The sequence below is a fragment of the Vigna umbellata genome, chromosome 3 (genome assembly GCF_029865625.1).
Source record: "Vigna umbellata cultivar VRB3 chromosome 3, Vumbellata_1.0, whole genome shotgun sequence".
NCBI classification, from domain to species: Eukaryota; Viridiplantae; Streptophyta; class Magnoliopsida; order Fabales; family Fabaceae; genus Vigna; species Vigna umbellata.
The window spans coordinates 45340237-45364563 of NC_142167.1; the positions used below are offsets into that span (position 1 = coordinate 45340237).

The window sequence follows — 24327 nt, forward strand, 5'->3', positions numbered from 1 at the left end:
TTTTTCACTCCATTCTGGCTTTCTTTCTTTTTGCTAAACGACACTCAAAATAATGACATCAAAACCTGTGTGCTCCATAGACTAAAAGAAGAAAGGGTAAAATACTCGAAATGTACTACAAGTAACCTTTTTTAAGGATGTATATATATAAATAGAAGTTTTGATTTATTTAATTATGAAATTAGGGACGTTTCTGACATTTGTGGGTTAGTGGACAAGTTTATTAGGAAGAACATGGTAATTAAGTTCAGGGAAGGGTGAAATTAGTAACTTGGGATAATGGGTATATTGAAATCATAAATGGGCTTAGTTTTGGGCTTTAGTAGAAACGAAAGGAAAACAAGGGTTTAGTTTAGTGTGTGAAGGGGTGCATGATGTTGCTTTCTGTACCCCCATAATTTCTTCCAGCACCTAAAAGAAATGACCTACTAACCTTGATTTTAAAAATATTGAAATTCATAACATTAAAAATGAACCAACTCTAGAGCTGTCAAAATGGGCCACCCGGCCCAGCCCACCACGGGTTGGTCACTTAGTGAGCCAACCCAACCCGACTCATTTATTAGCGAACCAGAAAAATTTGAACTCGGCCCGACCCACCACGGATTGGTGGGTAAATGGGTTGGCTCACTAGCTCACTGACTCACTTAATTACAATTTTTTTAAATAAAAAAAAATTAAAAACTTTCTATAATTCAAATCTAAACAAATTTCACTCCCAACATGAGTGTTTAATTAATTTTGAAAATAAGAAACTTAAATAATTTTTTCAAGCAAAACCAAAATAATAAATATTGTTTTATAAAAATAAAATTAAATTAGGTAGGTGGGTTGGTGGGCCAACCCGGCCCACCACGAGTTCAACCCGTATGAGCCAGGTTTAAATGAGCCGGGTTGAAATCTGACCCGCATAAAAAAATACAATTTTTTCAAACCCAACCCGGTTCAAACCCGTGGTGGGCCGAGTTGACCCGCGAATTGTGACTCATTTTGACAGTTGTACCCAACTCCATCTTTGTAAGAGAAGTTGTTGTTGCACCACCACCATCCGTGCAAGACGAATTCACACCATCGAACATCACCTGTCCAAAACCCATCAAACTCTCATATTGTATAACTTTAGAGCATAAGTATTTTTGGGATTTTAATGAGTATGAGGTATAAGAAGAAAATATTAAGGTGCTGGAAGAAATGGCAAAGGGTGCAAATGGAAATTCTGATTTTTTTCTCTCCTTCCTTTACCAAAAACCGCATCACTCTCTTATTTCCTCAATCTTCTTTTTTTCTTTTCATGGGCTACAAGCTACTAAAAAAGAACAGAAGACCATTTTGAGATTGAAACTTGGGTTAAATATGTTTTTAGTCCCTAAACTATTGGCCGTTTCTGGTTTTCGTCCCTCTTTCAAAGTAAGGTACAATTTGGTCCTCATTCTTTTCGAAACGTTCGTTTTAGTCCTCGGAATTTTGGTTTTAGTCCTCATTTGTTGCTAAATGAGGACCAAATTTTTAAACAGTGTTTAGTTTTCGAGGACTAAAACGAATGTTTTGAAAAGAATGAGGACCAAATTGTACCTTACTTTGAAAGAGGGACGAAAACCAGAAACGACCAATAATTTAGGGACTAAAAACATATTTAACCCTTGAAACTTTGGGTAAGTTCTTTCCTTTTTTTTATTCAAAATATTTCATGTATGTATAAGAAGCTTTGAGATGGTAGAGATATTTGAATTATATTATAATTTTGGAATGGTTAATGCTAATGTTTTCTATTAGATGAAATAAGTGCCCAATGTAAATGTTGGATGTGTATGTTGGATGTCTTAGGGTTTTACATAAAATTTAGACGATAATTATATAATTGTCGCCATACATAAAAAGTTATTTAGCTTTTACGTTTTTTTTATTTCTTATTTTAGAAAACGTTTATGTATCTACGTATTAATGAGACACTTGCTAAAACTTTGTGGGAGAAGATTGAATACTTGTATACTTTTAAGTCAAGAAAAAATACATATTATTTTTTGAATTACTTACATAGAGAGTTCTTCCATTTCAGATTACTTGAATGAGTTTCCAAGACTCTTACATCGATTGTTAGGAATGAGTATCAACTTTGATAAGGAAGTCTTAGGACAATGGCTATTGGATATTGTACTTTAGTTTTCGGAGATATTTTGAATTTAAATTACAAACTCACTCCTTAGTGGCATTGTTTAGGTTTTAGAATTTTAATGAAGAGATGAGAAGGAAAACACAATTCTTCATACCAATTTGATATGCTTGTCACATAAAATAGGAGATATCAAGAAAAAAAAGAGTCGGAAAGTGGTAGAAAGAATAACAAGAGTAAGTTTAAATCAAGATACAATATTACAAGATAACTTCATTAGACAAACAATTTAAACTATTATGTAAAGTATCCTTGTTGTCTAAGTCAAGCTACAATACATTAGTTATCCTAAACGAACATTGACTTCATCTTTTGTCTTTCCTTGAAAGTTGAGTAATGTACAAATTAAGCTATCACACACATTTTTCTCTACATGCATTACATCTATGCAATGCCTAACCTTTAACTTTGATCAATATGGAAGATCAAAGTTTTTTTTTCCAAGGACTCGTTGTAGATGACTTCTTGGATGTTTTTCCAAATACATCATGTATTTTACTAACTTTTTCATGAATTTGATGGCCAGTTAGCGAATTGGTGCATCGTTGATGTTCATTGAATACTTTCTTTAACCTTCAATATAGATGATTAGATTGTAAAAATCTTCGATGGCATATATATATATATATTATCTTCCTTTTGTGTTTCAATTAATTAGTTGTAGTGTTTTCTTCACATATAAGACATTCTTTATGACCCTTCTTATTGTACCCTGGAAAATTACTATAAGCTGGGAAGTCATTAATAGTGCAAAATAACATTGCTTGCATCACAAAAGTTTTAGAACCAAATGTCATAGCAGTGCAACGGATTGATTAGCATGTTAACAATAAACTAAGAGGGGGGGGAGGGGTGAATTGGTTCCCTTTCGCAAATGTGTGCCTTTTATAATTTTCTCCAAATTTTATCTTACTTAGCAGATAATTTAATAAATAAAATAGAGTAAGGAAAGAGAGAAAATTACACAGATGATTTTATACTAGTTTGAATCACAAGAATCCTATGTCCACTTGCTAATCCCATGCTCTTTTCTAAGTTACAGCCCGAAATTTGGATTTGGGGAATATACCATGCAAGCTAAGCGTGTTCCAGGTTATTCTATCTCCATTTTTGAGGTAAATAATCGATTATGGTAGTGGTAATTGATTATCTTAAGTAACCTAACATTGAGCGGTGCTTTCTTGTCGTTGGGCGCTATTCCTCTATGGAATAATCAATTACCAAGGCTGGTAATTGATTATCACAAGCCAAAAACTCCAAAACTGATATTTCTCATTATGATAATCGATTATAAAAGGTGGTAATTGATTATCACAGCTTAGAATCTAAAAAATAAGCCTTTTTCTCATGCTCCAAAGATTCAAATCCTTTCACGATTTCTCTAACTTAATTGCATAATGTTCAAAGGTCTAAAATATATACATTTATAGTCAATTTAAAGTCATTTGAGTCTAGTTTCCAACAATCATCTCATTTGGAGTTTTGTACAAAAGGTTATGAGCAAAATAGTCAACAAATGTTAGAGCTGATTGTATGCTACCTAACACTTGTTTTTGGGATTGACACCACTTGGTATGTCTTGATATTGCTTGGATCTTATGTACTTCAATCTGAATAATTATCGTAGGAGATGATTTCCTTTCTAATGAGGATGATTTGGGTGAAGCAGGCAGATGCAACTATGTAATAGTCTTTGGACATTTGGTGAAGGATGACATAATTTGATACTGAAACCACCCAAATGGCTAGTTGTGTGGTGCATAAAAGTTTTGCAAAGGGGATATTTTCTTATTTCCTCAGTTTCCTATGACCCATAGAGTTGTTTCCACAAAGTACACTATTAAGACCTCGGCAAGTGTACCAAATCGTATCAAGTAATAATAAATGATAAGACCAAGTATCGTTTTCCAAGAGACTCACGACACTAAACAATCATGTAATTACTTAATTAATTGAGACTTTGAAGAATAATTTAGGGTTTTTAAATGTAAAAACAAGAAAGTAAATATGAATGCAATTTTGATCAATTGAAGAGAATGGTGATGTTGGTATTATAAGATGAAGATGTTGTTGGGGTTTAGATTTCACCTAATCACTATCATGCATATAAGAATTTTTCTTCTTTATTAATTGTCAATGTCACTTTCTAAATTACTTAGAACTCGATGTCTCGGCGAAAGAAGCATATCCTTAATTACTACACCATAATGTCTTGCATCCCTAATAATTAATTTTGCATTACAAACGGAAGCTTAAGATAACCAAGCGTTCTATCCCTATGTCTAGACAATAGTTTCCTTCGGAGAAATTCCCCAGTTCTAGGTTTCTAGGTATTTGTCAATAACAAAGAAAACAAAAAATCATGTCATGAATGAGTTAAACGTAACAAGCATAGAGCATAGGAGAATAACCCTAATAATTAATGAAAGAAACATATATAAATCGGAATCAATTCAAATACATGAAAGTTTAGAGGTTACATCTTCCCCAACAACAAATGAATTTAGTTCTCCCTTGTCGGGGAGAAACTAGATGTACAATGGTATGAGAATGAAAGATAAACCCTAGAAACCGAAAAGGAGAGCTTCTGCATCCAATTCTGCCTCCAGAGAGTTGAAAGAATATGAATTTGCGTCCCTTCTGTCAAAAGATACCCCTTCTAGGACGTGCAAGTCCTTATATACAGTTGAAGTGGATCATGGACCAACTTCACCAGCGCTCAACGCCTCCACTTAGGGCGCCCAGGCGAGCTTGCGAGAGAAGTGGCGCTCAACGCCCCAGGAAGGGTGCCCAAGCGTGAAACGGTACTCGAAGACTGGCACTCAGCGTCCCTGAAAGGGCACTCAGCGTCCCTGAAAGGGCACTCAGGCGTGAGTGCGAGACACCTGCATTGAGGGCCCCAAAAAAGGGCCCCTAGGCGTGGGTGCGAGACCCTTGCACTGAGGGCCCTAAAAAAGGGCGCCCAGGCGTGGGTGTGAGACCCCTACGCTGAGGGCCTTAGAAAAAGGCACCCAAGCGTTCTGCGACCTTCTACAACCTTCTCTTCTAGTGCTCTTTCTATCCTTTCTGGGTTCCAACTTCTTGATATTTTAACTCCTCTTCCAATTTATCCTAATTTCCTACAAAATCAAGGGAATTTAGTGATAAAATCCTCAAGTATAACCTCAACTCTCTTATTCACACAAATAAGCTAAAAACAAGAGAACAAACAAGTTTCTAAATCAAAAATGGTTCATTTATCATCCAAATTGAATCCAAAATAACGGTGAAATCAACCGTTATTATACACCCTTAAAAAGACTCAAATTCCATATGGTCAATATTTCACCAACTTTATCTATTGCAGGATTATGTAATCTATATCAAGTATTGTTAGAAGTTCCACATCGGCTAGAGATAAGACCAATTTAGAGTATATAAGTGGGTGCAAACCTCACCTTACAAGTCGGTTTTGTGGGGTTGACTTAGGCTTAAAGTTCACTTCTTAACATGGTATCAGAGCCATGGTTAGAGCCTATCTTAGCGATATTTTCGAAGTGTACTTCTTAAGAAGGGAAAATCTGTCTTATTATTTTTGAATAAAAAATCAGAGATATATACAAGAGAGAATACCTATAATTATGCAATTTTATTCCTATAATTACTCTAATATGTTCCTATAATAATGCAACATTATTCTTGTAAATCAGCTATTTTAATATGGATAATAATAACAATATATTCTCTCAATAATCTTGGGATATGATTTATTTTCTAACACTCCCCCTCAAGTTGGAGAGTGAATATCAAGAACTCCCAACTTGAGCTTCATGATAGAGAACACTTCTTTTTCCAGTGGTTTGGTGAACACATGAGCAAGTTGTTCAGCTGAAGGTACATATTTAGTTGCGACTGAGCCATCTTGAATCTTATCACGAATGAAGTGGCAATCCATCTCTATGTGTCTAGTTCTTTCATGGAAAACCGAGTTAGCTGCAATGTGTAAGGTTGCTTTATTGTCACAATACAACAATGCCGATTTAGGATGAAATATTCATAAATCTTTCAACAATGATCATAACTAAGTCAACTCACAACAAGTATCAGTCAATGCTCTATATTCAGCTTTTGCTGAGGATAGAGAAACCATCTTCTACCTCTTTGTTCGCCAAGAGATAAGGGAAGATCCCAAAAAAACACAATAACCTGTAGTTGATTTTTAGGATATTAGGCAACCTCCCCAATCTGAATCACAGAAAGCACGCAAAGATAATTCATTTTGTGAAGGGAAAAATAAACCTTGACCTGGGTTATTTTTTAAATATCGTAGCACATATATTGCAGCTTTCATATGAGGCTTGCATGGAGCGTGCATGAATCTGCTGAGTATGTGTACCACATAGGTGATATCTGGACGGGTAATTGTCAAATAAATTAAGCGACCAACAAATTGCATGTATATTGATGAGTCCTTTAATAATTCCCCTTCATAAGAAAGCTTTATATTTTGTTCCATGGGAAAATCCACGGGCTTAGCTTCAAGATACCCACCATCTTTAACAATTTCCAAAGCGTATTTCCTTTGTGGTATGAAAATACCTTTCTTAGAATGAGATACCTCGATACTCAGAAAAAATTTAAGATCACCCAAATCTTTTATCCGAAAACGATTGGTAGGAGTTGTTTAAGATTGGATATTGCAATAGGGTCATTACCAGTTATGAGAATATCATCAACATAGATCAACAAAGTTGTAAAAGACTTGCCTTTTGTACATGTAAACAATGAGTAATCTGCTTTTGATTGAATAAAACCAACACTTTGAATAGCTTTAGAGAATTTGGCAAACCATTTACGAGAGGCTTGTTTTAATCCATATAAGGACTTGTTGAGGCGACACACAAGATTCTCCCCTTGTCGCTGAAAACCAGGAGGAAGGGACATATAGATTTCTTCAGAAAGATCACCAAGAAGAAAAGCATTAGGGACATCAAGCTGATGAAGAGACCAATGTTGAGCAACAACCAAAGCTAATAAACAACGTAATGTAACCATTTTAGAAGTAGGTGAAAAAGTGTCATGATAATTGTTGATAGGGGCACCACTGTGATAGCTGAACCCAATCCCTGTGATAGTGGTTTTTGATGATGACAACACATTGATAATAAAAACACATGAATATGTATTGTGGAATATGTCATATGTTGTATGTGCTTATGATTATTGTGAAATATGCACATATTGTGATTGTCACATGTGTTGACCATATAATATGTTGATTGTTGCATACTGCTTTAGTAAAGTGATCATATATGTGTATGCATACTGTATTTTTTGGTGATAAGGAAATCATGTGCACAAAAACATATCTGAATGACTAAATCGATTACAGAGGTGTGATAATCAATTCAGGCCATCAGAAAGCTTGTGTTTTTAAACTGAGGCAAAACAACTTGTTTTGAATCAATTACATTAATTAGTAAATCGATTAAAACATGTGTGTTTGCACATATCTGTTTCAAATGTGTTGTGAATTAGAAAGAAAAAGTTTTCAAAAATGTGCTAAGTGTTGAAGATTAATCGATTACATGGATTGTGTATTTAATTAAGTCTGTTATTGATTTGAAAATTGTTTCATGCTTGTTATAACTGTTTTAACGATCATACTTTTAAATGTGTTGACTAAGCATGCGAACAAGTACATAATTTATGTGATACTTTTAAATGTGTTTCAACGGTCATAATTTATGTGATACTTTGTGTTGCTTATTTCGCAACACTAATATAATATAGCATATGAACAAGTGCAATATGTGCCTAAAATGTCTTTCAATATAGTAGTATATTCACTTTTAAACAAGTCATCTATAAATTCTATCAAAATCATATATGAAATTTTTTATATGATAATTAATTATGATTAAGAATGAAGTTGATAATGGGTGCTTTGCAAATTATGAAAAGAAAAGATGCATAAACATTTATACAAAATGCATGAAACATGAACTTTAGTCTTTTACTGTAATGATGATGACTAAAATTTTGTATATAAATTTTACACCAACACAATGTTAAAAAAGAAAAAAAAATAGTTATTTCTCTTGTGCTTCTTTAATTGAGATATATAGTGACTTAAGCATTTGGATGTCGTGGTTTGTGCTTCATTCATATTTTTTTTGAGAGTAGATTGGAAATTTTGGAGGAGTAATTCTATAAAGTTCTATAGTAGGGAACTTCTTTATTAGGGTAATGGAAAGTCACCTTAGGGATCAAAACTCGTGTGAATTTGAATAAATTTAGTAAGATTTGTGAACATAGATTACTTATTTTATTTTAAATAATTACTTTTGAAATTTTTTTATAATTTTATTATTAATAACTTGTAAAACCCATTTTAGTAAGAGAATTTATTTTGAGCTTTTATCATTTCTGTGTTTTAACTAGAGATATTAAATATGATTTTTTTTTCACATTTTATAATTCCTAAGATAAACAATTTGGGATAAGAAGTGAGAAATATTGTGGTAAAAAAATTAAATTATATATATATATATATATATATATATATATATATATATATATATATATATATATATATATATATATATATATATATACTATTAATCTTAGTGTTACTCTTATGGATTGTTACTTTAATGGTTGAAAGTTTTTTTAATCATTATTTCACTTATTTTTATTTTGTTATAAGTTTATTACTAATTACTAATTATTCTTTTTTATCCTTAAGTACAATGCATCTAAAGTAAGGGGACAAAATTCATAACAAACATAACAACTCTTATACAAGTAATATTGAGTAACTCAATTTGAGTTTTATGCTCTATATTATTTTTTGAAAACATTATTATTTTTAAGGTTTAGAGATTTTTCGTTATGCTCGATTTGATATATTACATCTTGAGACACATTCATTTGTCTTATCATGTGGATTGAGATTTTTTTCAATGACAATGTTCTGCATGTTTCAAGTTATATTTTTTTAACAATTACAATAATAATAGGAATAATAATATAATAATTTACTATATAATAATTATATCTCTTTGGTGTCTTTTTTTGTTGAGAATCATATAGATTCTCTACTGTAAAATGGACCAAAATCCATACTCTTTTAGGTCTTATATTTTTTTATTATTTTTGCTGCTTTCAGTTTATCAGAGCTCTATAAATAGAACTCCCCTTTATGTTTTCCATTGATTGTAACACAACAACAAATAACAGAATACAGTTAATCAAAAGCAAGAAAGGTTTCGTTTTACTTACTCTTCTCCTTGCCCTCTTCATTTTTCTCTTCTGCGCCATTGCTGTCCGACGCCTCTAAGACCACCGGACCGCCGCACCGTCGCCAGCCTTCTCAGCATCCAGGGAAGAACTCTCTGGATCCTTCGTTCTCTCTCCTCTCTTGCATAGAAGCTTTTGACACGTTTACTCGAGTCTCCCACTGAGATGGCTTTACCCACATCACGTGCCTTTAGCTATTGGGCCATCCTCCTGTGCACACCATTTTGGGCCTCAACTTAATATGGTATCAGAGCAGGTCTAGTACCTGCTCTGCTTCCGCTACCTCTGCTGATATTCTTGATACCTTCTTAGGCTATTTCTTACATCTTTAGCCTTCATGGAACAGGCGGGTCAATCACCAGTACTTACTACTTGCAACAGGCTGAGTTCAACAACCCATCCAGCCCTTACTATTTACACTCGGGTGAGAACCCGGGTCTCACTCTCATCACACAAACTTTGAGCGAGAACAACTACTCCTCTTGGAGCAGAAGCATGAGAAGGGCTTTGCTTTCCAAGAACAAAGTAAAATTCATTGATGGGTCCATAAAGAAAGCCCAGAAAAATGACACCCTGTATGATGCATGGGAAAGATGCAACATGATGATATTATCTTGGATAACAAAGACTCTTTCCCCACAAATTGCAGAGAGTGTTATATACGTGGAAGAAGTAAAAGAATTATGGGATGAGTTGAAAGAAAGATTTTCCAAGGGTGACCATTTCAAGATTTCGGACTTACTTCAAGACATACACTCCATTAGACAAGGGGAAAGAGGAGTGAGTCAATTCTTCACTTATTTAAAGATCTTGTGGGAGGAATTGGAGTTCTTGAGACCCATACCCACCTGCACATGCAAGATACCAAACAGTTGTGATCTTTCAAGAGTTTTCTTGAAGTATAGAGAAATGGAGCATGTGATATGTTTTCTAAAGGGATTGAATGACTCTTACAATACTGTTAGAACACAGATTCTTTTAATGGATCCCCTTCCAAACATCAATCGGGTTTTCTCTCTTATTATGCAACAAGAGAGACAGGAGAAGCATGGCTCAGATGATGCTAAAGTTTTGGCCAGTACTGCTGACAGAAACAATCAGTGGAAAGGCCAAGGACGGGGCTCTGGGTTCCGTGGTCAAGGAAGAGGAAGAGGTAGAAATCCTAACTATGGCAAACAATGTTCCTATTGCAACAAGATTAACCACACAGTTGATGAGTGCTACTCTAAGCACGGGTATCCACCTTGGTACAAGATAACAGAGGGCAGTCAAGACAGAAAGAATGAATGGAGTTCTGCCAATGCTTGCCAGAATACCATTGAACCAGATGGGAATCAGAGAACACAGCCTACTAATAACAGCAATATTTTTAACTCTATCACTGCAGAACAGATGCAGAAGCTTCTCCGAATGATAGACAAAGATGATGAGCCAACTCACAAAGTCAATCAAGTTCAGAGGACTGACACTGAAAATAAACAAGGTAATTTTTCCTGGATAATAGATACTGGTGCCACAGATCATGTGACACATGATAAAATGAACTTTATCACGTTTTATCAAATTAAGCCTATTTCTATAAGATTACCCAACAATACTACCCTCACTGCTAAACATGCTGGTACTGTACAATTCTCTGAGGACTTTGTCATTTTCAATGTTTTATATATTCCTGAGTTTTATTTCAATTTGATCTCGGTTCAAAGTCTTATTAAAGACTTGAATTGCAGTCTGACTTTCTCCTCTAAGACTTGCCAGATAAAGGAGAACCATACATTGAAGATGATTGGATATGCTAATTGTTGGAGAGGGCTCTATTATCTGCAGGCTTTTCCTAAACCAGACCAAAGATATATTGCCAAGACTGCTTTTTCCTTTAAGAATGTTGATGTAAACCTGTGGCACTATAGATTAGGCCATCCAGGGGACAGGGTTATAAAACAAATATGCGATAATTTTCCCTATGTTAGATTAGGTACTAATACTGTTTGTGATACCTGCCATTATGCTAAACAACGAAAATTGTCTTTTCTTAAAAGTACTTCTACTACTGCTGAATGTTTTGATATTGTGCACTGTGATATATGGGATCCTTTTAGTACTATCTTTGTTCATGGTCATAAATACTTTCTCACCATAGTTGATGACTATAGTAGACACACATGGATTTTTTTGATGAATAATAAAGGCCAAACTAGAGATTTACTATATAGTTTTGTTGCTAAAATTAAAAATCAGTTCAACAAAGGGATTAAGACTATTAGGTCTGATAATGGTCCTGAATTTAAGTGTGTGGATTTCTATAAATTACATGGCATCAATCATCAAAGGAGCTGTGTTGAGACTCCTGAGCAAAACTCTATTGTTGAAAGGAAACACCAACACATTCTAAATGTTACTCATGGCCTCCTTTTTCAAGCTAATGTACCCAATGCTTACTGGTCCTATGCGGTTAGTCATGCTGTCTACCTTATAAATAGGTTGCCTACTCCCATTCTTAATAACAAAACCCCTCATGATCTACTTTATAATTTACCCCCTACCTATTTAAACCTCAAAATCTTTGGATGTTTATGTTTTGTCTCTACTCTTGAGCATAATAGAAGCAAACTTGACCCAAGAGCTAGAAAGGCTATTTTTCTAGGCTACAAAACTGGTGTGAAAGGTTATCTTGTACTTGACATAAACACCAAGGAACTTCTTATAAGCAGAAACGTTATTTTCCATGAAGACATTTTTCCTAACAAAAATTTGCAAGACAACAGTACGGATACAAATGGTGGAAGGGACAAAACTGACTCTCTCAGTGATCTTCTAAAAGATCACTATCACACTGATGATGACATACATGTCGAACTGGATGCTGCTGACCAGGAAGAGGCACAACAACTCATTGCTGATGAAGACAACAGTGACAGTACAGGAGACAGTCAGGATGTACAATTGCAAAGAAGATCTAACAGATCCAGAAAAATCCCTGACTACCTAAAAGACTATGTTCATCAGGTCAATTAATCCCTATCTTTGAAGAATGGTCTTAAAACTCCTTACCCGATATCTAATCTGTTATGTTGTGATAATCTTTCAGAAAAGCATCTAAAATACACCATGGCTGTCACTGTAAACAAGGAGCCTAGATCTTACAGTGAGGCAAGAGGCATGAATGAATGGGTAGAGGCCATGCAGAGAGAGATCAAAGCTCTGCAAGACAATGACACATGGGTTCTAACTCAGCTACCTCCAGGAAAGGCTGCTATAGGATGTAAGTGGGTGTATAAGACGAAATACAAAGCTGATGGTAGCATTGAGAGGTTTAAGGCTCGCCTGGTGGCAAAAGGTTACACACAGTAGGAGGGAATAGACTATCTTGACACTTTTTCCCCTGTTGCTAAACTGACCACGGTCAGGTTACTCATTGCCCTAGCTGCTTCAAATAATTGGTTCCTACATCAACTAGATGCAGACAATGCTTTCCTACATGGAGATCTTAATGAAGAGGTGTACATGGAGCCACCTCCAGGTTTGACTGACCACAATGAAGGGCAGGTTTGCAGGTTAACAAAATCCTTATATGGCTTAAAGCAAGCCAGTAGGCAGTGGTTTGAAAAATTATCTTCCTTCCTAATATCTGTAAACTATACTCAATCTAAGTCTGACCACTCCTTGTTCACTAGAACAACCCCTACCATTTTCACTGCTCTACTTGTATATGTGGATGACATTGTTTTGACAGGAAACTCTATGATGGAGATCGACTGCATAAAAGAGCTCCTACACAAGAAATTCCGAATAAAGAACCTTGGAGAACTCAAGTACTTCCTAGGTTTTGAAGTAGCTAGGTCAAAGAAAGGTATTCATTTATGCCAAAGGAAGTATGCTTTGGACATATTGGAGGAGACAGGGATGTTAGGATGTAAACCTTCCTCTACCCCTTTCCTCAACGATACAACCTCATTATACAAGATGGACAGCTACCTGGATGATCCAGGCCCATATAGAAGACTAATAGGGAAGGTACTCTATCTTACAAATACAAGACCTGATTTATGCTTTTCAGTTAATTTACTTAGTCAATTCATGCAATCACCCACTGACTATCACTATCGTGCCATTCAACACATTCTTAGGTACATTAAATCTAAGCCCTCTGAAGGGCTATTTTTCGCTGCTGACTCTCCTATGCAGTTAAAGGCCTTTAGTGACTCTGACTGGGCTACTTGTCCTAATACTAGAAGATCCACAACAGGATTCTGTATCTTTCTCGGATCCTCTCTCATTTCCTGGAAATCTAAAAAGCAGAAGACCGTTTCCAGATCATCCACAGAAGCTGAGTACATAGCACTCGCTGCCACTGTATGTGAGATACAATGGCTCTGCTATCTCCTACAGGACTTCCAAATTGAAGAGTCAGGGACCCCTGCCTTGTACTGCGACAACAAGTCTGCGAGACACATAGCTCACAACCAGAGCTTTCACGAACGCACCAAGCATATTGAGCTCGATTGCCATGTTGTTCGTGAAAAAATTCAGGAACATCTCCTCACCCTTCTTCCCGTGCGATTCGACGAGCAGCTTGCCGACATCTTCACCAAATTCCCTCATCGCGTCAAATTCAAGTATATTGTTCCCAAACTTGGACTGGTGACCATACACCGCCCAGTTTGAGGGGAGGCTGTTGAGAATCATATAGATTCTCTACTGTAAAATGGACCGAAATCCATACTCTTTTAGGTCTTATTTTCTTTTATTACTTTTGTTGTTTTCAGTTTATCAGAGCTATATAAATAGAGCTCCCCTTTACGTTTTCCATTAATTGTAACACAACAACAAATAACAGAATACAGTTAATCAAAAGCAAGAAAGGTTTCGTTTTACTTACTCTTCTCCTTACCCTCTTCATTTTTCTCTTCTGCGCCATTGCCGTCCGACGCCTCTAAGACCACCGGACTGCCGCACCATCGCCAGCCTTCTCAGCATCCAGGGAAGAACTCTCTGGATCCTTCGTTCTCTCTCCTCTCTCGCGTAGAAGCTTTTGACACGTTTACTCGAGTCTCCCACTGAGATGGCTTTACCCACATCATGTGCCTTTAGCTATTGGGTCATCCTCCTGTGCACACCATTTTGGGCCTCAGCTTAATATTTTTCTTTTCAATTTTACCCTCTTAATTACTATTTTAAAATTTAAACAATTATTCATAATCTATAACTATATATAAAGATGATACACCTCTTTTGTTTTCTAATTTTATTCTTTTAATTATTACTTTCAAAATTTTAAGAATTATTCATAATAAAAAATTTGGTTTTAAGTGTTTCAATGTTTATTCATTCCCTGTTAGAACAAAGTTCACTAATAAAAACCTATATATATAGCTCAAAGTAATAAAAATATTTACATCACTAAACTCTTACTTGATGTTGATCTCAATCAACAACTCATATATTTCTTTTTCGGAATCATATTGTTAAAAATGAAATGACAGAGGAATCAAAATAAAAGACAAATGAGAGAAGAATAGATGAAAAAAATAGTGGAGACGAATGGTAAATTCCAAGAAAAATAAATTATCAAGAATAAAACAAAAGCTAGTAAAGAAAATCAATAAAAGTGATTATTCAAATTTCCAATTTTCCAAGTGCTTCTTTTTGACTAAATGTGATGATTGGATTTTGTTTAATAAAACTCCCAAAATAAAAAAAATCATTTTTTTATTAAGAAAATTATTTGATTATAATAAAAAAGACTTTAATAATAAAAGTCATAATTAAATAATTTGATACTAAAATTAAATATTATGATACAATATATACAAGAGGATTCCTAGTTTCGGTGTACACATTTCTTTTCTATTTTTACCCTTTAAATCACTAGTTTTAAATTAAAATAATTAATTTTTCAATTTTATTATTTAAGTGATATTTTTAAAATTGATATTTTAAAATTGTAAAATTTTTTATATTTATTTTTATAATTATAATAATGATAATTTTATTAAGTTTTATTATCATTAAGAAAAACAAATACACGTACCACATGTATTTTTACTAGTAATCATAATGAAAATTAATATTATGCTATTAATATTACTTATTAATCATTCAATATAAATTTATTAATTATAAAAATAAAAATAATTTTATCATATGATATTTTTATATTTTAGAATAATTAGTTGTGACATGTATATTTTATCACTTTTGAAGAAATTTTTGTGACAAATTAGAAATAGTCACAAATGATATATAAATATGCTAATTACATTTTCATAAAAATTATTTTGACTTCCAATAATATAGATACAGTAGACTTTCTATTGAATATATAATAAGAAATTCATGACACATTATTATAGTCACATATATATTTTAGTTTTGTACTAACTCATAATTTAATTATAACAAATAATTTATAAATTTTTTATTAATCATATTTTGATGTCATAAAAATAATTTCATTCATAATATTTTTAATAAATAATTATGATATATATTTTAATTTTTTAATATAATTATTGTGAATCGTTTTTAATTTTGTTCCTATTATGAATAATATTTGTAACAAATGAAAAATTAGTCACAAATAATGATAAATATCACTAAATTTTTGTCAAAAAAAATTATATTTGTTGTAGTGATTGTAAATTCTCAACTTGATGCATTAATATGTAACACTTGTTAACTTGATCCTTGTAAGTTTAAACATTATTAATTTAGTGTCTGTCACGATTAATATCCTTACAATTTTTTTTATATGATGATTATACATTTAGTTAATTCTTAATTTATGTTACAGGGCATTCTGAATTTAATCCTTATATTGTATCATATTTTTAATTTTATATATATATATATATATATATATATATATATATATATATATGTTTATTTATTTAATAATAAGTTTTTACTATATTAACAAAATTGAGATTCACAATACACACCAAATTATATAATCTTAAATACTTGTTTTTGTTTTTACTAGATTTGGAGGAGTAGTATTTGAGGTGAAGTACGAGCCTCTTAAAATTTTAAAAGATATGTATGATATGAGTAATACTGAATGAGAATTGTATAAGAACATTTGAAAATTCAGTGTCCACTCCATATGGTAAGGCACTCTGTTTAGTTGCTTGTAATGTTTTTGAAATAATTTTCAAAGGTTTTTCATTCGAGCTTGTGCGTTCCTTTTAACGTTTTTTAAATAGTTTTTGGATAATTTTTCTTTCGAGTTTTTGCATGCTTTTAAAATAGTTGTTAGACGACTTTTTATTTGAGCTTATTATATATGGTGTTTAAAGGTTGAAGAGATTTTAGTCTTTTTAGATGTTTGCAATCGAGTCTATTATGCGTTGTGTCAAAATGTTGAATAGGTTTTATTTGTCTCAATGTGTGTCAATATGAGTTTATGTAGCGCTTTTAGACACTTTTAAGTAGTTCTCGGATATACTTCAATCTAAACAATTGTCGTAGAAGAATATGATTTCCTTTCTAGTGAGGATGATTTGGGTGAAGTAAGAAGATGCAGATATATAATAGTCTTTGGATGTTTGGTGAAGGATTACATAAATTGATACTGATATCACCCAAATTATCAGTTGTGAGATGCATAATAGTTTCGAAAAGGAAATATTTTCTTATTTCCTCAGTTCCTATTATGCATAAAATCGTTTCCACAAAATACACTCTTAAGAAGACTCATATTCCATATGTTAATATTCCGCAAACTCTATTTGTTGCAGAATTATGCATACAATCTATATCAGGTATAGAGATTGGAACTTCGTTTTGAAGCGTGTTTGGAAGATGTTCTAGGAACAAGTTGTCTGTTTGTTATTCTTTTACAAACAAACCATATGTATATAACAATATATTTTCCTAATCGTGTGTTATAGTGATTGGAAAACTGGATTCCACTTGAGTCTGATCCTTTATGAAAAAAACATATGGATTGATTTGTTTTGTTTATTTGAGTATTAATGTCATGTTTTACTCCAATATTTGGACTTGTTAATGCTTAGAAAATGAAAAATGTATCTGAAATTATATATGAATTCTTGAAAGTCCCTTATTATGGTGATTAAAAACATCTTCACAGTCAATTAAGAAACACATGTGTTTCTCGTGGATTAGATTTAATGTTTGTATAGTGTCTTTTAATGAGTCAAATCTACACGATACATGTTCGTTTATAGTTGATTAATAAACTTAATAATGGTTTTCAATTTGGTTTTAAGTGTTTTAGTACTTATTCATCCAAAATTATATATTAGATCAAAGTCATAAAATCTTTTAAATTGTTAGGCTCTTGGGTGATATTGACTTCAATCAACAACTCATGCATTTTGTTTTGTGAATCATATTTTTGTATTTTTCTCATTAAAAATGAAATGATATAGGAATCAAAATAAAAAAAATGGGAGAATGATAGATGATGAAAGTAGTGGAGACATAGACCTTTTTAAGCGTTGTGTTTGTAATAAAATATAAATTATCATGCATTTTAATAATATATTCATACTTTTCTCCTAATTCAAACTTTGGTATGAGATATATTATTTAGTTAAATGTATTTCTAAATTTGCCACATTTTCGATTTTTCGAGAACAGTAGACGTACGAAAAATAAAATAGAATGTACAAAACTATATTAAAAGTAATTGACAATACACTACGTATGTGACATCCCAAAATATATAGCAATGTATATACGTAGAATGCATCGATTATAATAATAGAAAGCAGTTAAGGGTACACAATAGATGGAATTAAGGAGTACAGTTATCCAAGTCTGGCTGGAAAACTTTAAAACTTAAGTACAAGTTCATAATTCTCCAAAATACAAGATTGAATAAAGATTCAATGGGACCTAAAGAGTTTTTCCAAAATACAGGTCATGATAAAATGAAGTCTAGAAGTCTTTCAAAATGAAGAGCTATTTAACATAAGAGCTGGTAGAAATCCTAAGCACTAGGTGCTGGGTCTTCCTCAACTTCCAAAGCTTGCTCCAAAGGTACATCATCACCTACTGCTCACATCCAAAGGATTGGATGATCATCGCAAGGGGAAAGCAAACACATGCAACACATACAAATGCAAGGGTGAGCTAGGTCTCAAACAATCATACAATTCATTTTCAACCAATCTAGCATTTACCAGAATATCCATACACATAAGTCATCATAAACATTAGCATTTATTTCATAAAACTCATCAAGACAAGCATCCTATCATGTTAAGACTCTAGACACGTCCGGACATAGAATGTATGTAGAGCTGGGGCGGGTTGTGCACTTGTGATGGCCTCTACTGCTTTGCAAAGCCATTGCCGAGGGGTTCCACCCGACCATACACAAGGCTAATCCGTTACCGCGGAATAGACCTCCAGTGATAGCGTCTACCCTAGGACCTCCCACTACTCCCACCACACGCGTCAATCCTCTCTAAGTGAGAATGAAAGACCGTTGGAGTGTTAGGGATAACCCCCCATATGGAAGCCTCTTACATTCATTCAATACACTAACTGATCCCACCGAGGGATCTAAATTTCCGATTCCATCCGACCATTTTAAATCTCATAATATTCCTTTTGGATCATAAACCACTTATAACCATACACTTTCAACCAATCTGAATCACATGAAGATGCATTCATAAATTGTAACCGAAATATTTAAATAGCATCACTTACTGGAATAAGAGAAAACATAACAGAAAATATCACCACTGGACGAACACTATATGGACGAGCGCCAAAAGCCCTTGGATGGACACTGTTTGGACGAACGTCCTAACCCATTGGACGAACTACTTGGACGAACGTCAAAAGCACTTGGACGAACCCTATTTAGACGAACGCTTCAATATCAAGCCTCATCATGACCGAACGCTACCCATGACCAGTCCCAAGGACGAACCTCATCGAGAACGAACGCTAATATAACTAGGACGAACGCTTCAATACCAAGCCTCATCATGACCGAACGCTAACACTTGCTACCTAAGAGTATAAGACCGAACGCTATTATCACTTAACACATGATCCAGACCGAACGCTAACATCACTAGGACGAACGCTAACTGATTACTAACACTGGCTCAAGGACGAACGCTAACTATCACTAACACATTCCAATGGACGAACGTTAAGTGTCTTAACGCTATAGCAACATCTGAACGAACGGTCAGTTCAGTCGGTGCATGACCGATCGTCCAAATCAGGCATGGACGAACGGTCAGTTCTTGTCTCTGCAGAATTCTGCAGAATGAGGCCAGAGTTTCCCCTTACCATTTCCAACCATTTTTATCAACTTCTAACACCCTTAATTCTTGTTTTATCCGTGATTGGACTTACCTAATTGATTATAAACATTCCTAATTCCATTCTAAAGTGATTCATACTCAAATTCAACCCTAAAACACCAATTTTCACAACTTAGGTACCCAAATCCAATTCTACTACTTGGAACCTGTTTTCAACTACTGTTATGCTTCTAACAAGTCACAATGGACTTGTCTAGGCTGCCCAAACAGTCCAGGAACACTGCAGCCTTCATTTACTCAAAATCCCTACCTCACTTCCTCTAAAATGGCCTAAAATTGACTCTAAAGACACTTTATTTCCTTTCTAACAGTACTACCACAGAATTTTCACGCCAAAACAGTTCCAACATACACAATTCCATCATTCTAAGTCATTCCAAACAGTTTATAGACATCAATCACCAAAATCACATAACACACACTTCCATACATGCATTTCAAGTTTACTAGAACCAAGTTCATGCTTCCACAACATACCATTTCAAAATTTTATCATGCATTCACTCCACACAGTAAAATCAAAAATAGAACTAGCTCCCCTTACCTTAAAGTTGAGTCGTCTAGCACACCACAACTTTCAACAGTATCCTACCCCGGGAAGAACTTAAGCAGTGCCCTACAACCATCACATTGGTGATGAGAACAACCCTTAGAGCTCAAACTTGACAGGAATTGAAAAGAGGGCAGTTCTAATTGCACAAAAACAGTAGAACCATAAGCCCTAAATTTCGAAAATAGCGGAGAAAAGAGGAAGCCACTTACCGGTTGAAGAACGTAAAATCAATCGGATGGTTTTGAAGCTCTCTACGAGGCGATCGCTAGGGTACCACCTAACAGAACATGCAATGGCTAAATCAGTGTGGAGGCTAGAGAGAAGGCAGAAAAGAATTTGGGAAAAGAGTTTTAGAGAGAGAAAGGAGAATTGGCAAATGAACTTCAGCCTTTTCTTTTTAGGAGAGCCCCCCCTTTACCAAGGTCATGAGCCCAAATTGCTAAAGGTCTGGCTGCCACAATTAAGGCCCAATAACCCTGGGTTCAAATTTTTAGGTCCTTACATTCTCCCCAACAACAAAAATTTTCGTCCTCGAAAATTAGGACTTTCCAGAAAACAAGTGAGGATATGACTTCTTCATCTCTTCCTCCTTCTCCCAGGTAGAATCGCCGGTTCTACTGTCCCAAATGACTTTGATCAGTCTGGTAGCTTTCCCATCTGGTCGTTTGGTTAGCCTCTCATCTACTTTGACCGGTTGCATCTCTATAGAGAGATCTTCCTTGACTTGTACAATGTCAGCTTCCAACACGTGAGAAGGGTCGGGGACATACTTCCGAAGCTGAGAAACATGAAAGACTGGATGGAGATTAGCTAGCTGGGGCGGCATAGCTATCTCATATGCGACTGGTCCGATGCGTCTAGAAATCTGATACGGCCCAAGGTATCTGGGAGAAAGCTTCTTAGCTCGAATAGCCTTTCCTACTCCAGTAGTAGGCGTCACACGAAGAAACACATGATCACCGGCCTCAAACTCCAAAGGCCTGCGTCTCCTGTCAGCATATGATTTCTGCCTACTTTGTGAGGCTCTCATCCTCTCTTGAATCACTCTCACTTTCTCAGTCGTTTGTTGCACTATTTTTGGCCCAGTCAACACAAACTCCCCATCCTGGAACCAACATAAAGGTGTCCTGCAGCGCCTCCCATACAGAGCTTCGAACGGTGCCATTCCAATACTGGTTTGAAAGCTGTTATTATATGTGAACTCCACCAATGGCAACACTTCATCCCAGACTCCCAGATGATCAAGTACACACGTCCTAAGCAGATCCTCCAATGACTGTATAGTCCGTTCTGACTGACCATCAGTCTGAGGATGGTAAGCAGAACTCATCAGGAGTTTACTGCCCATCTCATTCTGTAAAGTCTGCCAGAAGCGCGAAGTGAAGCGGGGGTCTTTGTCCGATATGATGCTGGAAGGCACACCATGCAATCTAACTATTTCCTTGATGTACAACTGAGCTAACTTCTGCATAGACATCTTCAAATTAATTGCCAAGAAGTGGGCACTCTTGGTCAATCTATCAACTATTACCCAGATGGCATCATGCTTTCTGACAGTGTGTGGCAAATGGGTTACGAAATCCATTGCAATGCTGTCCCATTTCCACTCAGGAACATCAGGTTGTTGTAACATACCACCTGGCCTCTGGTGTTCTATCTTAGCCTTCTGACAGGTAAGGCAAGAGGAAACAAATCTAGCTATATCACCTTTCATACCCGACCACCAAAATGATTTCTTAAGATCTTGGTACATTTTAGTCATGCCGGGATGCATGCTAAAACGACTACGATGACCTTCTTCTAAAATTACTCTTTTCAACTCTCCATCATTTGGTATACATGTTCTTCCTTTGAATCGTAGAAGACCATCTGTCCCAGTGCTAAAATCTCTTCCTTGTTCTCTACCAATTAAAGCCCTTGACTTCTGAAGCTCGGGGTCTACTAGTTGTCCCTCTTTAATTCTTTCAAAGATACGACTTGATATAACCAATTTGCAACATTTAATGCCATCAGGTTCAAATTCTACATCCAGCTTTAAATCACTGAAGCTCTCAACTAGCTCCAACTCTTTAACCATCAACGCAAAAATATGTACTGCCTTTCTGCTTAAGGCATCCACAACTACATTTGCCTTCCCTGGATGATAAAGAAGGTCAAAATCATAATCCTTCAAGAATTCCATCCACCTTCTCTGCCTCATATTAAGTTCCTTCTGATCAAAGAGATACTTCAGGCTCTTGTGATCACTGAACACCTGAAATTGAGCTCCATACAAATAATGTCTCCATATCTTAAGAGCAAACACCACTGCAGCTAATTCCAGATCATGTGTAGGGTAGTTTCTCTCATGAATCTTTAGTTGTCTTGAGGCATATGCAACAACTCTTCTTTCTTGCATCAAGACACTTCCTAGTCCCTGATAGGAAGCATCACAGAAAACCTCAAAAGGTTTACCTGTGTCAGGAATGGCCAATACTGGAGCGCTAGTCAATCTCTGCTTCAACTCCTGAAAGCTAGTCTCACAACGATCGGTCCAAGCAAATGGAGTGTCTTTTCTCGTCAGTTGCGTCAAAGGGGCTACAATCTTAGAGAAATCTTCAATGAAGCGACGATAGTAGCCTGCTAACCCAACAAAGCTTCTGACCTCAGTGACTGACTTTGGTCTTTCCCAGTGTAACACGGCTTGAACCTTGGCCGGATCTACAGAAATCCCATCAGCTGATATAATATGACCAAGGAACTGCACGTCTCTCATCCAGAACTCACATTTTGAGAGCTTGGCATACAACTTTCTTTCTCTCAATATCCTCAACACCGTTCTAAGATGGTCGACGTGTTCTTCTTCACTCCTAGAATAAATTAGAATGTCATCTATGAAGACGGCAACGAATTTATCTAAGAAAGGTCGGAAAATCCTATTCATGTAATCCATGAATATGGCAGGGGCGTTAGTCACACCAAAGGGCATGACCACATACTCGTAATGGCCATATCTGGATCTAAAAGCTGTCTTCTGAACATCATCAGCCTTAACTAATATTTGGTGATAGCCGGACCGTAGATCAATCTTGGAAAACACAACTGCCCCATATAGTTGGTCCATCAAATCATCAATTCTAGGCAAAGGGTACTTATTCTTGATGGTTAATTTGTTAAGTTGCCTGTAATCCACACACAATCTTGAACTTCCATCTTTCTTCTTTACAAGTAATACAGGCGCACCCCAAGGAGAAACACTGGGTCGGATGAACTGTTTCTCCAACAACTCTTCAATCTGCTTTTTCAATTCGGCCAATTCGGCTGGCGCCATGCGATATGGGGCTATAGAGATAGGCCCTGCTCCAGATACAAGGTCTATGGAAAACTCTACCTCTCTTGGAGGAGGTAAGCCAGGAATCTCCTCAGGAAACACATCTAAAAATTCACTGACTACCGAGAGGTCTACGGCAGAATCTCCTTGCTTTACTTCCATGTGTGATAGTATCAGGAAACAACATGCACCTTCTATTAGGTCTTGTCTCAACACACCAAGAGTCAGAGGTGTGTAATCCTCCCCATTGGGAAATACTAGCTTCTTCTCTCCACAATCAATAAGAATACGATTGGCAGACAGCCAATCCATCCCTAGGATGACATCCAAACCCTGCAAAGGCAAACATATCAAGTTTACCTTGTACTGACGCCCCTCAACCACTACTGAACATCTAACATAAACTGTAGATGTCTTCATTATCCCAGAAGTAGGAGTAGATACAGTCAAGTCATACTGTAGCTCTCTCACTGGTAACCCCAACTCTCTAGCACAAGTCTCAGACACAAATGAGTGTGTCGCTCCAGAGTCAAACAAAACCATGCAAGATCTACCACCCAATACACATGTACCGAAAATCAAATCACCTGAGCTAGCTGCTTCTGTCCCTGTCAGTGCATAAACACGTCCAGTGGCCTGAGGTCTGACGCCACCTCCGTGCTGAGATCTCCCTACATGCTGCGGCCGGGAAGTA

At 35.5% G+C, this 24327-nt stretch overlaps 1 long non-coding RNA gene across 1 annotated transcript; it reads right to left on the reverse strand.

The window, feature by feature from the left end:
* Positions 1 to 18341: 18341 nt before the first annotated feature.
* Positions 18342 to 20809, reverse strand: LOC148202662 (uncharacterized). The gene is made up of 3 exons (XR_015784699.1): positions 20533 to 20809; positions 20315 to 20386; positions 18342 to 18475 (listed from the first exon to the last, which is right to left on the reverse strand). It is a non-coding gene; the product is annotated as an uncharacterized LOC148202662 (long non-coding RNA).
* Between the last annotated feature and the right edge of the window lie 3518 nt (positions 20810 to 24327).